Source organism: Felis catus, chromosome B3 (genome assembly GCF_018350175.1).
Source record: "Felis catus isolate Fca126 chromosome B3, F.catus_Fca126_mat1.0, whole genome shotgun sequence".
In the NCBI taxonomy this organism is placed as follows: Eukaryota; Metazoa; Chordata; class Mammalia; order Carnivora; family Felidae; genus Felis; species Felis catus.
This window is the reverse complement of record NC_058373.1, coordinates 122,531,147-122,551,112: the sequence shown is the minus strand read 5'-3', so window position 1 is coordinate 122,551,112 and position 19,966 is coordinate 122,531,147. Positions and strand designations below refer to the sequence as shown.

Here is a 19,966-nt window from a genome sequence, read left to right as displayed (position 1 = left end):
CTTCATCAGCTGCCACACACCCAAGCATCATATCATACAACAGTATCCAGAACAGTATTCAGAACAGAGAGAGCAGGAGAAGAAAAAAGACTTTACCCTTTCATACGTCTCACTTATCAGGAAGGAAACATCTTTTCAGAAGTCCCCCCCAGTCTTACTCCCACAGTTCACTGACCAAAGCTTGGTCACTACAGACTATCAAGCAGGGAAGGAGAATTGAAAGTAGTCTACCCTGATCTTACTTTAAGCATCTTCCCAGATTCACTTGGCCTGGCTTGCTCAAGGAGAGGGCTCCAACCACCACTTCCTCCCCCTTATCTCCGGACATGACTAGATCAGCTCAGCCACCCTGAAGGTGAGGGCTGGGCTTTGACGTGGCCCCCATCACACCCAGCAGCAGATTTGCCTCCCAGGCCTGAAGGGATCGTGAAGATGGCTCCTACCACCATTTTGTATTTGTATACTGTAAGATGATATCAAAGGTTTTTCTTACTATGGGAAATGGGCAAAAAAAAAAAGGGAAGAAAAGAAAAAATTCAAAATACATGCTCGTCCTCACCTTTACTTAGCTGTGGGTACACGTACTGAAAAGGTTCCAGACCACCCAAGGGTAATAAGTGGTAAGAGAGACAGAGAAACAGACAGGTACAGGTCTCTCCCCATACACAGAAGTTCATATAATTACACATTTCCTTCACAGAGCATTAAGTTCACTGAGAAAAATTGATCTGTTCTCTTGTTTCTTGCCTGTTTTTAAACCCTTTTGACCTGTCTCAGCAAGGGGCCCTAGTCCTGCCAGCCTCCGTGGAGAAGCATAGAGGGTACAGGGCCTGGCTGGCAGCTGAGGTCAAGCCCTGCTTACAAATCATGCTCTGGCCATGCTTCAGGCAAATTTCCACCTGGTACTCAGAGAGCTGCAACCTTTAAATTAATCCTGAATCTGTCAGCTTGCATCATGTTCAATTCACATGGGAAACACAGGGGCTGGGGAGTGGGTGCCCTGAACTGTGTTTCCAATCCTCTGCTCACTATGCCCTTCTTCTGCTTGAGGCCCCCATGTGCTGCCCTTCCTCAGCCTGGTTCCCACGTGAACCCTTCCTTTCCAGACTCTTGGATGTTCTTCCTCACTTCTAGCTCTCTAGCAATCTCCCTCCTCTGCTATTCCCTAGTAGGTCAGAGAACAAGCTTTGGGATCACACAGTTAAGGGTTTGAGCCCTGGGCCCACCACTTACTGGCTAGGTTCTGTGAGCAAGTTACTTGACCTCTTGGTGAATTGATTTCCTTGTGTGCATAGTAATAAGGCCCCCTCTTAGGGTTGTTGTGCAGATTAAATGAAGTATTAATAGGCAACATTGTTCTAAGCACTTACAAAGTACCAGTCACTGTTCTAGGTTTACAGATTACCTCGACAAGGGAAAGGCTTAAGACAGTGTCTGGAATATATAAGTGCAAAATAAGTGCTAGTTATTGTTATGACATCGTCATCATCATCATGATTACAGGGAGAGGTCCTCCTCCCTGTTCCCCTTGATGGCCTGGCTCTCAGAAATTCATTAATTCATTCACTCAGCAGTCATCTGTTTCCTGTCTACTCTTGGTGTGGCCCTGGGCCAGAATAGGGCAGGCACTGCACCATGCAAGAGCTTGAAGACTAGCCAAGCATTCCCCTTCTCTCTCTGGGCTGACTGAGGCTGGTTCGAGCCCACTCAGAATTAAAGTGCAATATGAAGCTTTATCATTACCCAGCAGGACGATATTTTGATAACTGCATCTCTAAACAAGAGCCAGCTCAGGTCACTCTATACGGGGCTGGCAATTATTCCTGTTGAGGGGCCCCCAAACCTGTGGGTGGCCCAGTGTGGGGTTTCTTCATCCCCATCTACCCCATAGCCTCTCTCTCCCCCCTACTGGGATAGAGAGAGAAATGAGAAAGGTGGTCCTAGGCAGGGCAGACAACACTGAGCTAGAAGGCAAAGGGCCCAGAGTGAGGAATCCTAGCCACTGTCCTGTGGCTGCACAGCAATCCCTCCAGGTCTCTGTTTGCTAATCTCTAAAATGGGTACAGCAATCCCCCCCTACTTCCCTGTTGGAACAACAGGACTATTTAGAGAAGTATTAGGTAAGGAAGGGCTTTGAAATGCCCAAAGTCCAGTGTCCTTGTTATCAATGCTGCTTTTCAGTACAGGGCAGGTGATGGGGGGGGAGGGGGCGGGCAGAGGCTGCAAATTGCATGTCCCATCCAGCCTACAGCCGTGTTGTGTTTGGCCCCATGTTTCCTGGTGTGTGTGTGGGGGGGGGGGGGGGGGGGGGGTGTTAATGTGGATTTGTTGTCAGCATTTAAAAACCAGGAAATTTCACATAAAAATCCAGATTTCTGGCTTGTACTGAAAAACTGAAAGATCCAAGCAACAATTAGCCACAGCTGAACAGCACTTGCCGCCTTCATCCAGGACAGTAAGGGAGTTCTGTACACAACACACACACACACACACACACACACACACACACACACACACACACGTGCACTCCCCACCTCCACCTCCCCCAACACCCTGGCCCTTATGTTTGAGACTCCTGGTGCCCTAGTAAGACGCTAAACTCTAAAGACGGTTAAACCAGACATTAATTTCAGTTCTGCCATTTGCTCACACTGTGACCCCCAAGAATTACTTCACCCCTCTGAGCCTCAGATTCCTCTTCTGTTAAATAAGCATTTATTTTCAACAAATATTTACTGAAGACCGATTCTAGGCCAGGCATTCAGCAAACAAGGGAGACAAAGCAGACACTAAATAAACAAGTAAAAAATAAACAGCATAATTTTCTGATTATCATTGGTACTATGAAAGAAGTATGTCGAGGTTCTAGGGCTCCTCTTAGCTAAGGTGGTCAGGAAAGGCCTGACCCAAGAGCTGGGGCAAGTGATTGTATGCACTGCCCGGGGCTGCTTGGGAGATTACACGTGAGGTACTTCATACCCGGTGAACACGCAGCTAGTCAGGCCCCATCCGGAGCTGGGTCTGGTTAGGAGCCCTGAGGAGGAAGGGATAGTGGGGGAGGGGCAGCCCCCAGGAGCAGGTGGGACCCAGGCCTCCCCACCCCCACGCACCAGCCCCGCGCTGCCAGCGCGCTGCTTTCAAAGCCTCGGCAATTATCCCATCTATAAATACAGCCTGCGAGAGCCCAGCCGAGAGGGGCAGAGACAGACAGGAGGAATTAACCCTTGAGTGGGCCTCCCCCTACTCGGCTCCCCCAACAGTTTTCCCCTCCCCCTTCCTGACGTTGGCCCCGCCCCCTCCGCCCTGAACCCCTTCCCACCGGCAGCTGAATCAACGTTTGACTTGCACAAACAGCTGCCCCACTGCAAGCGGAAAGGGATTCGGAGGAGGCAGTGGATAACAGTCTAGTCCTTGGTGGTACTTATTCTAGAGGCAGCTAGCTGCTCCGCATCCGCTCTGAACCAGCCCTCAGCTACTGGCGGACCTACACCCAGCAGGGGCCAGGCTGCAGGCCGCCTTCAAAGGGCAGTTCTGTCTCCAGTCTCACTCTACCTGGGATGGGGAACCATTTGCTGCAAGCCTAGGATTGAGTTACACTGGAAAAAAGTCTTTGTTCTGTTTGTCCAGTGTTTTGCCAGCCCCCACTAATAATGTCCCTTCTCCAGAGCTCCAGGCTCACTAGCCTACCCTGGGTTCTCAAGAGAAATGTCTTCCACCCACCCTGGGCGCTTCTGTTCCTGCTGTTGGGAAAAGCAAGCCCCATGAAGTACCCCAGACTATATCCAACCCCTTCATCAGCTTGATAGGACTTACAATTTTTGATTATCTGTCCCCTCCCCTCATACACTGTCCTGTAAGTTAGGTGCCTACTGATACCATTGTATCCATACACCAAGCACAGTGCTCAGAACCCAACTGGTACTCAAATATTGGTGAATGAGCAAACAGGTGAATGAATAAATGTCCACTCATGTGTTAACACCATGAGATGTGCAGAAGGACATAAAACTCCTCTAGAATATAAGAATGGGGCGTCTGGAGTGGTGCCTGCCTTGTTCAGCACTGTCCCCAGCACTTTGACCAGCACTGCCACATGCTTCGTACTCAATGAATATCTAGTGATTGAAAGTTCTTGCCACCAAAGAGCTCATATTTAGATATTACCAGCCCAGTGAGAGGCTTTTCAGCAACAATGCCGCCCAGTTCAGAAGTATTTTCTCCCAGCAAAGCTACCACAATAAACATTACAAAGCAAGCTGTAAAGTTTGTATTTAAAAATATTAACTATTGTTAAAAAAGGAAACAACTTGTTATGATCTGCACATGCATTGTGGGTCCCAAGCAGTAAGCAGTTGTGATAGAGAGCTAGTGCTGGCAGAACTTTCCTAGTCAGGGTAGGACTAGACGTGGGCTAGATTTGTAAGGGGGGACAGGAGAGTCTCCCCTCATTAATTTACTGAACAAACCTTGAAAACGTGGTAACACAGGGAAAGCTCCAAGAGCAATGCCTGTCTCCCAGAAGCACTCAGTAAGGCTTGATGGCTATTACCTATTATCATGTATGAAGCCATCTGATGCAGGTCTACACCATGGGCGCGCTGTGGTGAAGAGAAGATCCCAGCTCTGCTGGAAATTGCATTCTCACAGAAGGACGAGTAAATAAACAGATAATTTCAGAAGAGGAGAAGCGCTATAAAGGAAGTAAAATCTCTGGCAGAGGCCAGCTTTAGACAGGGTGTTCAGGAGAGCCACTGCGAGCAGGTGAGGTGACAGCTGAGGCAAGAATGAGCCAACCATTGAAGAGCTGGAGGGAGGGGGACATCGGACAGGTCAAGCCAAATTGCTCCTACAAAGGCACTGTCTAGCCAGAACAGCCAGATAGAGTCCAGAAACACAAGAACCAGTATAGCCAGACTGGCAGTGCGTGTGACAGAAAGACCCATCCACAATCTCTTACAATTCCGGTTATGGACCGTCTGTACCCCCAGCCCCAGCCTGTTACCACGGAGGGGCTTCTGCTTCCTGTGGCAGGGCAAAGGGGGAAACAGCTAGGTAAAATTAAATAGCTTTCTTCATTGCAGTGTTTCTAAGAACACTTAACTTGCTAAGTTCTCATCTTCAAGATGAGGACACGGAATGCACCGTCTGCCAAGCTTATGTGACAAGGGAAGAAAAGTGCCTCCCAGGACTGTGCTCTAAGGAAGTCACTTCTGCAAGAGCTGCTCCAGACGCTGAAATTACACCCTTCCCGGCCCTCCTGGAAACGGCCAGGCTGATTCATAGGTTTCTGAACCAAAAATCTGATGCTCTCTGGGAGAGGTCAGACTCCAGGTAGAAGAGTCAGACTCAGCTCCTCAAGCCCGTCCTTCCAGCATCCCCCTGACTCTGCATCTTTAACTGGACCCACTCACTCTCCCATAAAAAAAAAAAAAAAATGTGTCTGTTGCTCAGGGCATGGGCAAGGCATTAGTCATGGGGCCTGGGCTCCTCCTTCCTTCCTTTGTGTACCTGGTTCCTGGCTAGCCTTTGAATTTCATTTTATACACCCCGCACTCACCTCTGTGGCTTTTCCAATCTTACACACTCTCTTGTTCCTGCTGCCTCTAGACATTGTTGGTAGCCACTACCCAGACTGAACAGCCCTGATCCTTGAAACAAAACTCTGACATCAGCACATGCAGCCACCCCCTGTTGGAAGTGGGTGGTGGGTACTCAAACCTACCAATGAGACCCATATTTCAATTACAGAGACACCAATCAGTCTCCAGTGAGGTTCATTATGGAAAGAGACCTACTTCCACAGGGTAGAAAAGTCATCAATTTTGGCTGAAAATCCTGGCAAGCCTTGGTCAATGTAATGGCTAAGCTGTAAAACTTTGACTACTTTACTGTCCCTCACCTCAGCCACCAAGCATTTTATTTTTTCATTTACAATCCTTTGTGTTGATAAAGTGGTAAGTTAAAAAAGAAGAAGAAGAAGAAGAAGAAGAAGAAGAAGAAAGGACTTACACTCTTTGACAAGATGGAATAACAGGGCCTAGATTTACCCTCCTACCTTAAACTTGGAAACCCAGACAAAACATAGGAACATCAGTTTTCAGAAATCAGATAACAGGCAACACAGGACTGCGGTAACTGAGAAAAGAAAAGCCAGATGAGCCCTCCTATCATACCAGCTTACTACACAGAGGCAGTTTCTGACCAGAACAGAAAGAGTAGATGCACCAACAGAGCCTGGCAGTCTCTCTGGGTGGAGGGGCCACAAACCAACACTTAACAACAGCTACCTAATTCCACTGCCTTCATGGCTACTGTTTACCTCATTATTTCTCGAATGCTCATACATTGCACCAGCTAATCCATTCTTGTCCACTGGTGTACAACCCAAGTCCCCCACACATTAAACCTCGCACCACTCCACCTACCTTTATTAACACGGTCCTCGCTGCCCTCCAGGCAATGGTGATCCAGCTCCCAAATGCTAGCCTTCCATCTGCTCCCCCAGACCCTGCATGGCAACTGCACTCGCAGGTTGGGTTTGTTATTGGGCTCTGGGAATCAACAACACCTGAGGAGAGGGAGGGATGGAAGCAGGAATACTGAAGCTGAGATGACATTTCCAGGTTAACCTGTGTTGGGGTGAGGGGGCTAGAACTTTATATCCTGGCTTCCATCAGTCATTGGATATAACCCACTCCAGAAGCAGCTGTGGCCTTGAACTGGTGGCTCTTTGCAACTGAGGTAGTTCCAAAAGAGCTGACAGCTGAGGGCTCTCAGCCATAGCACTCCCAGCAGATGGGGATCAGCCTTGTATTCCTTTTTTTTTTTTTTTTAATATAATTTATTGTCAAATTGGCTAACATACAGTGTGTAAAGTGTGCTCTTGGTTTTGGGGGTAGATTCCCATAGGGTAGATTCTCATCCCAACAAGAGCCCTACTCAATGCCCATCACCCATTTTCCCCTCTCCCCCACCCCCCATTCACCCTCAGTTTGTTCTCTGTATTTAAGAGCCTCTTATGGTTTGCCTCCCTCCCTCTCTGTTTGTAACTATTTTTTCCCCTTCCCTTCCCCCATGGTCTTCTGTTAAGTTTCTCAAGATCCACATATGAGTGAAAACATGATATCTGTCTTTCTCTGACTGACTTATTTCACTCAGCATAATACCTTCCAGTTCCATCCACGTTGCTGCAAATGACGACTTCATTCTATCTCATTGCCAAGTAGTATTCCATCGTGTATATAAACCACATCTTCTTTATCCTCTCATCAGTTGATGGACATTTAGGCTCTTTCCATACTTTGGCTATTGTTGAAAGTGCTGCTATAAACATTGGGGTACATGTGCCCCTATGCATCAGCACTCCTGTATCCCTTGGATAAATTCCTAGTAGTGCTATTGCTGGGTCGTAGGGTAGTCCTATTTTTAATTTTTTGGGAAACCTCCACCCTATTTTCCAGAGCGGCTGCACCAGTTTGCATTCCCACCAACAGTGCAAGAAGGTTCCCGTTTCTCCACATCCTCACCAGCATCTGTAGCTTCCTGAGTTGTTAATGTTAGCCACTCTGACTGGTGTGACGTGGTCTCTCAGTGTGGTTTTTATTTGTATTTCCCTGATGATGAGTGACATTGAGCATCTATTCATGTGTCTGTTGGCCACCTGGATGTCTTCTTTGGGAAAGTGTCTATTCATGTCTTCTGCCCATTTCTTCACTGGACTATTTCTTTTGTGGGTGTTGAGTTTGGTAAGTTCTATATAGATTTTGGATACTAGCCCTTTATCCGATATATCATTTGCAAATATCTTTGCCCATTCTGTTGGTTGCCTTTTAGTTTTTTTTATTGTTTCCTTTGCAGTGCAGAAGCTTTTTATCTTGATGAGGTACCAATAGTTCATTTTTTGCTTTTAATTCCCTTGCCTTTGGAGATGTGTTAAGCAAGAAATTTCTGTGGCTGAGGTCAAAGAGGTTGTTGCCTGCTTTCTCCTCTAGGGTTTTGATGGTTTCCTGTTTCACATTTAGATCTTCCATCCATTCTGAGTTTATTTTTGTGTATGGTGTAAGAAAGTGATCTAGTTTCATTCTTCCACATGATGCTGTCCAGTTCTCCCAGCACCATTTGCTAAAGACACTGTCTTTTATCCATTGAATATGCTTTCCTGCTTTGTCAAAGAGTAGTTTGCCATACATTTTTGGGTCCAATTCTGTTCCACTGGTCTATGTGTCTGTTTTTGTGCCAATACCATGCTGTCTTGATGATTACAGCTTTGTAGTAGAGGCTAAAGTCTGGGATTGTGATGCCTCCCACTTTGGTTTTCTTCTTCAATATTACTGTGGCTATTCAGGATCTTTTGTGATTTCACACAAATTTTAGGATTGTTTGTTCTAGCTTTGAGAAGAACACCAGTGCAATTTTGATTGGGATTGCATTGAATGTGTAGATTGCTTTGGGTAGTTTTGACATTTTAACAATATTTATTCTTCCATTCCATGAGTATGGAATGTTTTTCCATTTCTTTATGTCTTCTTCAATTTCCTTTATAAGTTTTCTATAGTTTTCAGCATATAGATGTTTTACATCTTTAGGCTTATTCCTAGGTATTTTATAGTTCTTGGTGCAACTGTAAATAGGATCAGTTTCTTTCTCTTTCTGTTGCTTTATTATTGGTGCATAAAAATGCAACCAATTTCTGTACATTGATTTTGTACCCTGTGACTTTGCTGAATTCATGTATCAGTTCTAGCCATCTTTTGGTGGAGTCTTTCAGGTTTTCCATGTAGAGTATCACATCATCTGCGAAAAGTGAAAGTTTGACTTTTTCTTTGCCAGTTTTGATGCCTTTTATTTCATTTTGTTGTCTGATTGCTGAGGCTAGGACTTCCAACACTATGTTAAACAAACAGTGGTGACAGTGGACATCCCTGTCGTGTTCCTGATCTCAGGGGGAAAGCTCTCAGTTTTCCCCATTGGGGATGATACTAGCTGTGGGCTTTTCATATATGGCTTTTATGATATTTAAATATGTTCTTTCTATCCCAACTTTCTTGAAGTTTTTATTAAAAAAGGATGCTGTGTTTTGTCAAATGCTTTTTCTACATCTATTGACAGGATCATATGTTTCTTATCCTTTATTTTATTAATGTGATGTATCACACTGATTGATTTGTGAATATTGAACCAGACCTGCAGCCCAGGAATGAATCCTACTTGATCATGGTGAATAATTCTTTTTACATGCTGTTGAATTCAATTTGCTAGTATCTTTTTGAGAATTTTTGCATCCATGTTCATCAGGGATATTGGCCTGTAATTCTCCTTTTTTGTGGGGTCTCTGTCTGGTTTTGTAATTAAGGTAATGCTGGCTTTATACAATGAGTCTGGAAGTTTTCTTCCATTTCTATTTTTTGGAACAGCTTGAGAAGGATAGGTATTAACTCTGCTGTAAATGTCTGGTAGAATTACCCTGGGAAGCCATCTGGCCCAGGACTCTTACTTCTTGGAAGAATTTTGATAACTGATTCAATTTATTCACTAGTTATGGGTCTGTTCAAATTTTCTATTTTTTCCTGTTTGAATTTTGGTAGTGTGTGGGTGTCTAGGAATTTGTCCATTTCTTCCAGTTGTCCAGCTTGTTGGCATATAATTTTTCATAGTCTTCTCTGATAATTGCTTATATTTCTGAGGGGTTGATTGTGATAAATCCATTTTCATTTATGATTTTATCTATTTGGGTCCTCTTTTCCTTTTGGGAAGTCTAGCTAGGGGTTTACCAATTTTGTTTATTTTGTCAAAAAACCAACTCTTAGTTTCATTGATCTGTTCTACTGTGTTTTGTTTTGTTTCTTGTTTTTGTTTTTGGTGTGTTTTTTTGGGGATTCTATATTATTTATTTCTGCTCTGATCTTCATTAATTCTCTTCTTCTTCTGGCTTTGGGGTTTCTTTGTTTTTCTGTTTCTAATTCCTTTAGGTGTGCTGTTAGATTTTATATTTGGGATTTTTCTTGTTTCTTGAGATAGGCCTGGAATGCAATGTATTTTCCTCTTAGGACTGCCTTTGCTGCATCCCAAAGGGTTTGGATTGTTGTGTTTTCCTTTGTTTCAATATATTTTTTTATTTCTTCTCTAATTGCCTGGTTGATCCTTTCATTCTTCAGTAGGATGTTCTTTAACCTCCATGCATTTGGAGGTTTTTCAAACTTTTTCCTGTGGTTAATTTCAAGTTTCATAGCATTGTTATCTGAAAGCATACATGGTATGATTTCAATTCTTTTATATTTATTCAGGGCTGTTTTGTGATCCAGTGTGTGATCCATCTTGGAGAATGTTCCATGTGCACTCAAAAAGGATGTGTATTCTGCTGCTTTAGGATGAAAAGTTCTAAATATATCTGTCAAGTCCATCTGTCTAGTGTATCATTCAGGGCCATTGTTTCTTTACTGATTTTCTGTCTAGATGATCCGCCCATTGTTGTTAAGTGGAGTATTAAAGTCCCCTGCAATTACCACTTTCTTACCAATAAAATTACTTATGTTTGTGATTGTTTTATATATTTTGGTGTTTTGAATTTGGTGCATAAACATTTATAATTGCTAGCTCTTCTTGATGGATAGACCCTGTAATTATGATATAATGCCCTTCTTCATCACTTGTTACAGGCTTTAGTTTAAAATCTAGTTTGTCTGATTAAGTATGGCTACTCCAGCTTTCTTTTGAATTCCAGTAGCATGATAGATGGTTCTCCATTCCCTCATTTTCAATCTGAAGGTGTCCTCAGGTCTAAAATGGGACTCCTGTAGACAGCAAGTAGATGGGTCTTGTTTTTTACCCATTCAGATACCCTCCCTATGTCTTTTTATTGGAGCATTTAGTCCATTTACATTCAGTGTTATTATTGACAGATATGGATTTAGAGTCATTGTGTTATCTGTAGGTTTCATGCTTATAGTGATGTCTCTGGTCCTTTGTGGTCTTAGCAACATTCTACTCACAGAGTCCCCCTTAGGATCTATTGTAGGGCTGGTTTAGGGGTGATGAATTCCTTCAGTTTTTGTTTGTCTGGGAAAACCCGTCTCTCTCCTTCTATTCTGAATGACAGACTTGCTGGATAAAGGATTCTTGGCTGCATATTTTTCCTATTCAGCACATTGAAAATTTCCTGCTACTCCTTTCTGGCCTGCCAAGTTTTAGTAGATAGATCTGTAACTACCCTTCTGTGTCTACCCTTTAGATACATAAAGTAGATTAAGGCCCGTTTAGCCCTTGCTGCTCTCAGAATTGTCTCTTTATCTCTGTATTTTGCCAGTTTCACTATGATATGTCATGCAGATCAATTCAAGTCATATCTGGAGGGAGTTCTCTGTGCCTCCTGGATTTCAATGTCTGTTTCTCTCCCCAGATCGGGGAAGTTCTCAGCTATGATTTGTTCAAGTACACCTTCAGCCCCTTTCTCTCTCTTCTTCTTCTGGAACTCCTATAATATGGATATTGTCCTGTTTCATTGAATCACTTAGTTCTCTAATTCTCCCCTTGTGGTCCAGAATTTTTTTATCTTTTTCTCAGCTTCATCTTTTTCCATAATTTTATCTTCTATTTCATTTAATCTCCCCTCTGCCTCTTTAATCCTCACTGTTGCTGCCTCTAGTTTATTTTGCACCTCATTTACAGTATTTTTTAATTCATCATGATGATTTTTTAGTTCCTTGATCTCTGCAGCAATAGATTCTGTGCTGTCTAATATGCTTTTTTCAAGCCCAGCGATTAATCTTATGACTATTATTCTAAATTCTTGTTCAGTTATATTGTCTATATCTGATCAATTCTTTAGCTGTCATTTCTTCCCGGAATTCCTTTTGAGGGGAATTCTTCTGTTTCATCATTTTGGCCAGTTTTCTGTCCCTTATGTGTTTTAAAAGCTTATTATGCACCTGAACCAGTAAACACTACTGTATTAGAGAAGGGTCATACACTGTCCAGTTCCTGGCCCTTCAGGAGGTGTTTTAGGAGAGTGTTACTTGCTCTCTGTTTTTGTGACTTTGGTTACTTTATCTCCCTACTCGTAGTGATGTTTTGGACCCTCCACCAGGTGTGCTTTCATTTGTTTGTTGAAGTAGCCCTGAAAAGGAAAACAAAAAAAACAAACAGAAAACAAAAACAAACACACAAAAACAAAAACAAAAAACAAAAAACCAGAAACACCAGCTACAAGTAAACAATAGGGTGGAGGCAGTGCTGATGGAAGAGGACTTATTCCATACAAAGAGAGAAATGAGAGGGGAAGGGAAAAAGAAAAAAACTGACCAGAGAAACTATATGGCTTAATCCAGAGAGAAGGGAAAATAAAGAAGGGCGTGTAGAACATGTATCAAGAGAAGAGTAAATACCTCTGCTTAAACAAACCAACAACCAGAGTAACCAGACTAGACGAGGGAAGAGATAAGAAGGAGAAGAGGAAGGGGGGATATATCTATATAATAAGAACTGTCCGAGAATTAAATCAGGCAATGCAACAGTGCTGGTCTGGAGGAGGGGCTGTCTGCTTCGTCAGCCTCAAGACACTCCCGCTCCAGTAGATACACGGTTACCAGGGACGGAGGGGCGTGGTTTGGTGTAGCCATGGCCGCCTCCACTGTGGGCCCCGCTGCCGGTTCCCGGAGAAAAATGGCGACACTCCAGTCTCTTCTCCACGGACTCGGTGTCCCAAACCAGTCTGTTCAAGCTGTCCTTACTGTGCCACAGGGGCGAATGAGGCGGTTTGCCCTGCTCCGCTGACTCCCGTGCCTCCCTGGCGCTTGGCTGGGACTTAAACCGCGATGTCTTAAAGGGTCCTGCTCCATGTGCCCCAGTTGCGGCAAAAAGTCGCCCAGCTGCCTTGCCGGGTTTGTCCAGCTCCTCCGACTCCCTGCCTTCCTGGCGCTCGGCTGGGACTTAAACTGCCATGTCTTTAAGGTTCCCACTCTGTTCGCCCCTGTTTCTCTCCACAGCACTGCAGGGAGGGGATTACTTTCTCCCACGGCAGACTGTGCCTCTGAACTAGCTACCGAGTTGGAGCTACCCCCACCCCGCCTCCCCAGGTGCGGGAACAGGGCAGCCAGCCCTGCTGGGAGAAAGCCCTGCAGTTAGAGATGGGATCCCTCTCCGTCCCGGTCTAGTGGCTTTTCTCCTGTCCAGATACAGTCCTACGCTTCCCCAGCCTCTCTTTCTCTTCCCTTTGTCTCTGCGCAGAAGGGGATCCCTCCCCTCCATTCGTTTTATCTCTCCCAGTTCGCAATCACGCACCTATCGCCCGTCAGGTTGTCCAGTGGGTCCCTGGAAGCGTCTCTATCACTTTGCTGCCTGGACTCTTGGAGTTCAAAGTCCTTTGGCCTCAACACTGGTGTGTTTGAGAGACGAGGGAACTTCGCATCCACCTACTTCTCCGCCATGTTGGCCCCGCCTCCCAGCCCTGTATTCCTGCAGAAGTTCTAAGCGGCACACCCACCATCCACTATCCCTTCCATATCCCTACCTGCACTTAAGTCTTTGCTTCAAGCTTTATTCTCAGGAAAACCAAACTAAAAACAACTGGGACCAGTTGGGATGATTAGTTCACTTAAAAGGGAGGAGAGATTTCCATAGTTCACTAAATTATTTAGGAAAAGAAGAAAAGGAGAGCTTCTCTATGGGAAAAGGGAGACTTTGTAGTCTCTGGAAATATCTGAACGAAGCCTTAGGAATTTTCTTCCCTGTTTCTTTTTCAGGAAAGTCCTTTGTTACACCCAGCTTGAACCTGCCACTGATGGAGGACTTTCTGGATCTCCAAATACTGAACATCATTAGTCTCTGTGAATGAAGCTCTGGCATTCAGCAGCTTAATTGCAAAGTTCTTGTGGAAAGCTTTGTGCAAGGCATGAGAACTGTACAAGGCTGGGCTGGGTGCTCAGGTCCTAATTGAAGTCTAGGCTTGGAGCAGAGCTACATCCAGGAGAGCAAGCTCAACCTGGCTGCGCCTATATTTGCCACTTTCCTCTTCTTCCCTAAACACATCTCCCCAGGGCACCACCCATCTCAAGGCAGCACAAGAGCATAGGGAGAAATCGTAGAGCTTTAAGCAGCTTAGAAACCAAAAGGATTGGCTACACTGAAAGTGCAAGGTACGCCTAGGAAGAAATAGGGGCTGATATATGATAAATGATCCAGGGGGGCAAGAGAAGGTACATTCTCTGGGCTGGGCTCATTTACAGCATCATTCTAGCCAGAGCTTTGTGCCATTGAGCTGACAGCATCAGCCCCACACAGCAGTCTCAGCCAGAGCCTCCAGCAAGTATAGGTCAGCACTAAACAGGTCCAGCCTTTACTTTCTCCCTTGCATGGACTCTAACCTCCCTCCTTCCTCACTGAAGACACCCTCCTTATTGAAGAACGGAAAGGTTGGGTACCATGAGTGAGGCATGGTATAAAAACCATTGCTGTTGGCATCACACTGACCAAAGATCCAGTATCTGCTTTACTACTTACCAATCTTGGCACTTGGGCAACTTTCTCTGCTGCCCCACTTAGAGGGTGGCTGTGCGGATTACATGAGAAAATACATTTGAACCTTACCCAACGTACTTAATAAAATCTGCTTCCTACCTCTCCTACCATCAGATGATTTTGACTTCCCTCAACTGTACAGAGAGCTACAGGAATACACACGTGACTTTTATTAAAGGCCTTACTAACTATAAGCTCCACAAAGGCAGGGACCATATCTCTTTTATCCGCCGTGTACACCCAGTGTCTAGCACAGTGCCTGGCACACATACGTACACAGGCCCCAAATCATTGACTGGCTTGCCCACCTCAACTGATATATAACTACTATGTAGAACACTGTGATGAAAAGCATTCTGAGGCCATATCTGTGCTCGGCAGGAGAGAGCGGTGTGATGAGTTAGCAATATCTGCCAAAAGTGTGAAAAGGAGTAAAGCATCACCAGTGCCTATACTTCTCCTTTCTGGTTCAAACTAACTCAAGTAAAGTAAAGTAAACTAACATTACTTTACCAATGAGGAGTGGGAGATCAAAGATCACACAGCCAGTTAATGGCAGTCTTGATCACAAACATCAACTCTAGGTATGAGCATAAGAGAAAACGAGGCTGGCAAAAGCCTGATTTGGAGGATAATGGCAGTCAGTTGAGAACAGAGGCCAAGAAATTCCATCCAAGCAGCCTTTCCTTCCAGCCACTGACCCAAGATAAACATTTCTCCTCAACCCCCGTTAGCAGAGGTACAAGCAGTCTTCCAGAAGAAATGCTGATGGATAGCACAGACTGAGAAATTTCAATTAGACCCATAGATCAAACTTCCTGTTAATTCCCTCTTACCCACATTGTTTCCCTTCAGGCCACTTCAGGTGTGTGTGTGCCCCACTCCCTCCGTTTTTGGTAAGTGTCTGCCCTCACTCTTCCTCAGACTCCCAGATTCCTCAGTAGATGCAGCCCTCATTTCAGATAGATTCGTCACACCTCTCAAGATCGCTGCTTGGGAGAAGCAGAGAGAGAGTGATTAGCAAATTCAGCATTCTGATAACCCTTCTATGGGGAAGGATAATCATTTGTTAGCTTAAGTAAATCCCCATGCCTTGATTAGCTGTCTTACTCTGACAAAGAAATGAGATGGGGCTCACTCGAGCCTAGGGCTTGTCATGAGACCTGGCAGGCAAGCAAAAGTCAAAATAGTTTTTTTTTTTTTTTTCATTAAAAACTGAGGACTCTCCCCAAGGAGGTAGAGCATAACTTCCTACTTCATCAGTGTTGGTGTGCCTAATGACTTCCTTCCAAAGAGCACAGTATAAAAAGGGACAAAAATAATAATAACTTTACATTGGAGAAACCTGATGAACACTATCTCAGCCTCATGGTCAAGGTCAGCATTATTAGTGATAAATCATATTGACATGATCTGATGAGAAGGGCACTTCACCTCTGTGGTCTTCCTCCCAAAAACCCACAACCCCAGTCTACTGTTGAAAAACCCCAATGGAGGGACAGTCCACAAAATGCCTGACCAGAACACCTCAAAACTGTCAAGGTTGTCAAAAACAAGGAAAGTCTGAGAATTGTCACAGCCAAGAGGAATATAAATGTAATGGGATATTCTAGATGGGATCCTGGAACAGAAAAAGGATATTAGGTAAAAAACTAAGGAAATCTGAATAAAGAGTGGACTCTAGTCAACAACGGTATTTCCTTATCAGTTCATCAATTATAATAAATATACCATATTACTATAAAATGTTAATATTAGAGGAAACTAGATGGAGGGTATATGGGAATTATCTGTATCATCTTCACAAATTTTCTGTAAATCTAGAAGTATTCTAAAATAAAATGTTTACTTAAAACAATTGAAGGCAAGGTTCTTAAAGTTCATCTCTAGGTGGCTCTGGAGGCACTTCTGGTAATAGGACTTGTCCACACTCTCCCTCCCTATGAAATGACTTTTTTTCATTGAGCGGCAAATTGGCCTCTTCTTTTCTCGCCTAGAGAACTCAGAACTCTGATCTCAGTTCTGTCCTCTGAAACCCCAGAAAAAAATTTGAAGTCTAGACTCCCTTCTCCAATATGCCCTCAAATGTTTCAGAGTTATGCTTTATCAAATCCAAAGAGACGTGCAAACATATTGCAGTCCCAAAACTTCATTTTTAAAAAAATTTTTAACGTTTATTCATTTTTGAGAGAGAGACAGAGAAAGAGAGAGAGCAGGGGAGGGGCAGAGAGAGAGGGAGACATGGAATCCAAAGCAGTCTCCAGTCTCCAAGCTGCCAGCACAGAGCTCGATGCAGGGCTCGAACTCACAAACCGGGAGATCATGACCTGAACCGAAGTTGGACAGCTAACAGACTAAGTCACCCAGGTGCCCCCCAAACCTTCAATTTATCTTATTTTTAAAGATGTTTTAAAGTAATATCCACACCCAACGTGGGGCTCAAACCTACAACCCCAAGATCAAGAATCACATGCTCCACTGACTGAGCCAGCCAGGTGACCCCCAAGCCTTCATTTTAGAGACAAGGAAACTCAGACCCAGGGGGCAGGAAACTCACTCACAGTCATACAGATGCTGAAACCCAGGTTTGGTACGCCAGTCCAAAGTATTTTTCTTTATGACATGCTGCTTTTTAGAAGAAGGTTAAAATGTGTCCCTGTCATATTACCATTTCCTTCACTGTTATCATAATTGGGGACACCCAGATGTTCCAGTACCCTTCCAGGAAGACCCTCATCAGCTGTGAATGTCTCTTTGAACCTCCTCCATAGTCCTTTCAAGAAGCTGTCAGCATTAGGGATATTGAAGAAATCAATATCCCCTCCTTCCTAATAGTTGATGTCCCAAATTGAATAGAATGCTCCAGATGAGACCTAACCAATGCCATTCTGTGGTATGAAGTTACAAATAAATAAGCATCCCTTCCTTAAGCAAGCCTCTGATGTACATTGGCTAACTGTCACAGGCACAAAGCATGAGTCCTCATTCAGCCTTTTTAGCCAATCAAAATGTCAAAGTCAAAGTCACCATCACTTCATCACCCCATTCCACCTCCGTCCTGTCTCTTCCAAAAAACTTTTACCCACTGAGAAAGAATAAAGGAAGGAGATAGGCAAGAACTAACATTCATTGAGGCTGTATAAGGCACAATATATATATTACCCATTGATTCATTCAATTAACGTTTATTGAGCACCATGATGTACCAGAACTTGGGGAAGAACTGAGAATACAAACATAAGATACCATCCAGGCCTTCAGTGATTTTAGTCCAATAGGAAAAAAAATATTCATGTCAACAATAAATTGCAGAACCACATGACAAATAATGGCAGCATGAGGTTGGGAGGTAACACCCAATACTTTGTGAGGGACGTATTCTTTGCCTATGACTATATTTTCCAGATGAGGCAGCTGAGGCTTCAAAGAGTTAAGTACCTTATCCAATGAAATGAGTTGCTCAATGATTGAGGCAGAGATTTGAATTCAGGACACATAGCTCTGAAGTCCATACTTTTCCACTATAATAATGCTTCCCAAACTAAGTTATCGATTTGTGCTATACAAAAGGTGTCCTGTGGTCAGTTAAGTTTGAGAATATAGAATACCATGTCTTCCCCTTGGAAATTCAAAATGCCCATATGCATAATAAAGGCTTGGAGAAGTCTTGCAATAAAATAGCTATTTAACCCAATAGTGTCCTAGACATAAGTGGCTACTGAAATATTTTTTCTGAACTTTTTAATTTAACTTATATATAATTTACATAATACTATATTAGTTTCAGGTGTACAACATAATCATTCAATGTTTGTATATATTGTGAAATGATCACCACAATAAACCTAGTTACCATCCATCACGCGTAATTATAATTTTTTTCCTTGTGATGAAAACTTTTAAGATCTACTCTCATAGCAACTTTCACACATACAATACAGTATTGTTAACTATAGTCCCCATGCTATGTATTACATCCCCTTGACTTACTTATTTTAGACCTGGGAATTTGTATTTTTTCACCCCTTACTCTCACCCTGATCCCCTCCCTACCCCATCTCTGGCAACCACATATCTGTTCTCTGTATCCATGCGTTTGGTTTTTGTTTGTTAGGTTGGTTTGGTTTTTTTCTTTTTTTTTTTTAATTTTTTTTTCAACTTTTTTATTTATTTTTGGGACAGAGAGAGACAGAGCATGAACGGGGGAGGGGCAGAGAGAGAGGGAGACACAGAATCGGAAACAGGCTCCAGGCTCCGAGCCATCAGCCCAGAGCCTGACGCGGGGCTCAAACTCACAGACCGCGAGATCGTGACCTGGCTGAAGTCGGATGCTTAACCGACTGCGCCACCCAGGCACCCCTGGTTTGGTTTTTTTCTGTTTCTAGATTCCACTCTGAACTCTTTTTTTCAAAGAGTACTTACTAATGTATAGAGAATCAACATTACAAGAATACATACCTCTCTATACCCTGCTGTCATTCCTAAGGTCAGTAAATATCCCTATGGCACACCTGAGAGAAAAAAAGAGAAGCCTAAAGTGGATTCATCAGGTTAGAAATGTGAGCAAGCCAAAACGTCCTCTGAATAAATACATAACCATGAGACTTAACAGAAGGATTTTTAGCCTAGATGACATGAAGGTAAAGATATATCTTGGGCCAAGACAGCTTGGGTTCAGCTCCAAATTCTATTCCTGGGCAATCTTCCAGAGTGTCCTGGGTATCTCTGAGGTCTGGACTTGCAGGAGGCCAAGAGAAGTTTTAGAGATACTCAGCCAAAGAGAGGGAGGGCACAATAAGAGAAGAGAAGGACATTTGGCAACGCAAGACAAGAAGAAAAGTAGGATAGGAACTGGTCGGGAAAAGTAAGCCCCTTGGAGAGGAGAGAGGTTAAGTGTTACCTTGTTATAGCAGCAGTGGCATCCAGGCACTGCTGTGGTCATATAGCACTATATTTGTTTCCTTTTTCCTTATCAAATCACTCTACATCAGGGTTTCTAAACAATAGCACTGTTGACACTGGGCCAGCCAATTGTTTAGTGGGGGAAGGTGTACATTGTACATTGTAAGGTGTTGAATAGCATCCCTAGCCTCTACCATATTCCAGAATTATATGCCAGGAGCACCAAAAATGTCTCCAGATTTTGCCAAATGTCCCTTGGGGCAGAGGGTGGGGGTGAGGAGTGGGGAACGGAGGAGAATCACCTCCAACTTTGAACCACTGCCCTAAACAGTTCTTTGGCATCATCACCACGCCATGCTACCAAATAAACTCCAAGTAAGCAATTAGCCTGCAAAACAAAGACGTGACCTTTCCTGAATAGTATCACCTGGGCCTCAAGCTGCTTTCCAACCTCTTACTGCTTTCCCAGTTTTTACTATCAGGTCATGTGACTTCTGCTCACTCATGAGGGCCCTTCTCAAATCTCATCAACTCCTTCCATGAAGTCTTCCTG

The 19,966-nt window shown here is 43.8% G+C and overlaps 1 protein-coding gene across 6 annotated transcripts in view; it reads right to left on the bottom strand.

Annotated features, from left to right (window-relative positions):
* NRXN3 (neurexin 3) overlaps positions 1-13,440 on the bottom strand; it is a 1,671,444-nt gene extending 1,658,004 nt beyond the window's left edge. For 4 of the 6 annotated variants that reach the window (XM_045060707.1, XM_045060708.1, XM_045060709.1 and 1 more), the window contains exons 1-2: positions 13,276-13,439; positions 6,426-6,568 (exon numbers count right to left, since the gene is read on the bottom strand). The gene's annotated coding sequence lies outside the window, so the exon portion shown is untranslated. Of the gene's footprint in view, positions 1-6,425; positions 6,569-13,275 lie in introns of all 6 variants that reach the window. The other 2 variants (XM_045060712.1, XM_045060711.1) reach the window with 1 other exon arrangement.
* Between the last annotated feature and the right edge of the window lie 6,526 nt (positions 13,441-19,966).